The sequence below is a fragment of the Octopus sinensis genome, linkage group LG1, assembly GCF_006345805.1.
Source record: "Octopus sinensis linkage group LG1, ASM634580v1, whole genome shotgun sequence".
Classification (NCBI taxonomy): Eukaryota; Metazoa; Mollusca; class Cephalopoda; order Octopoda; family Octopodidae; genus Octopus; species Octopus sinensis.
The window spans coordinates 195,052,429-195,053,615 of record NC_042997.1 but is presented as its reverse complement, the minus strand read 5'-3'; the positions used below and the strand labels follow the sequence as shown (position 1 = coordinate 195,053,615).

General features: G+C 34.5%; 1 protein-coding gene across 1 annotated transcript in view; it reads left to right on the top strand.

Moving 5' to 3' along the window:
- The first annotated feature begins 494 nt into the window (after nucleotides 1-494).
- The window catches only part of LOC115217981 (glycerophosphocholine phosphodiesterase GPCPD1-like), a 68,911-nt gene continuing 68,218 nt past the window's right edge, over nucleotides 495-1,187 (top strand). Inside the window, exon 1 of the mRNA XM_029787722.2 lies at nucleotides 495-808. The gene's annotated coding sequence lies outside the window, so the exon portion shown is untranslated. The remainder of the gene's footprint in view (nucleotides 809-1,187) is intronic.

Below are 1,187 nucleotides of genomic sequence, written 5' to 3'. Positions count from 1 at the left end.
TAAGAAACGTTAGTACATCAGGCGAAATGATTAGTGGTATTTCGTCTGCTTTTACGTTCTGAGTTCAAATTCCGCCGAAGTCGACTTTGCCTTTCATCCCTTCGGGGTCGATAAATTAAGTACCAGTTGCATATTGGGGTCGATGTAATTGACTGGCCCCTTCCCCCAAAATTGTGGGCCTTGTGCCTAGAGTAGAAAAGATTCGTGAAAACATTAGGCAAACATGTTTACATATTCACTTCTGTTAACATATATGTCAGTTGGAAAATACGTTTCACGTTCCGAAAAGTTATTTCGAGGTTTAGGGGAACGTGAAGCTTCCATAAGGCGGTGGGGATGTTTGTATTCTTTGAGGAAAATTTAGCTGTTATTTCTAACATATCTAGTAGCTAGTTTATTGGTTTTGTTGAAGCATATAACCATTTCTGCCTGCTATTTCCGTCACGATACGAAGGCAATTAAGTAGAGTGTATATATCAAGGGAAGTAATTAACTCGTTACTGTTGCATAAGTTCAGATGAAGGGACAGTTCGCAGGTGCGCGAGAAGAACTTGTGACTGTTTACGATTAAGAGATTTCTCATCGCTGTACTCATAGAAAACATGACTACTAAATTTTTATAGCATTGTACACAAAAAGAAACGAAATAGGTATTATTTAACCGGTGAGATGTTCATCATTCAAACCTATGAGCTATTTTATCTCTCAACCATCACTGAAGATAGCAGAAACGAATATCACTAACATTGCCTTATTTTGAAAACTTCAATGAATTTATTAAATGAAATTCATCAAGGGAACTCTAAAAGTAAGTATTATAATTTGGAATATCATTGCCTGTTACGAATTGATTTATAATATAATTCAATTGTTATTAGCATTATTGTTGTTTACTATCAGCAATGCGGTAAAATTTGAGACGAGGTTAAATTTGTCGTCTATCATTATTAATGTTAGATAAATTATTCTTCACACTGGGTTTACATTGCAACCCGTTTGCAGGTTACATATTGACAGTTTCTATAAAATATATGCATGCAGTGGGTTTTTTTTATGCATGTATATTGTGTTTTTGTGTGTGGTCTTTACACACAAACAATTAAATATGTATGTACGTGTGTGTGTGTGCGTGTGTACAAATTTGTTTGTATAAACAGGAAAATAGTGCTTAAAATATGTATGTATGT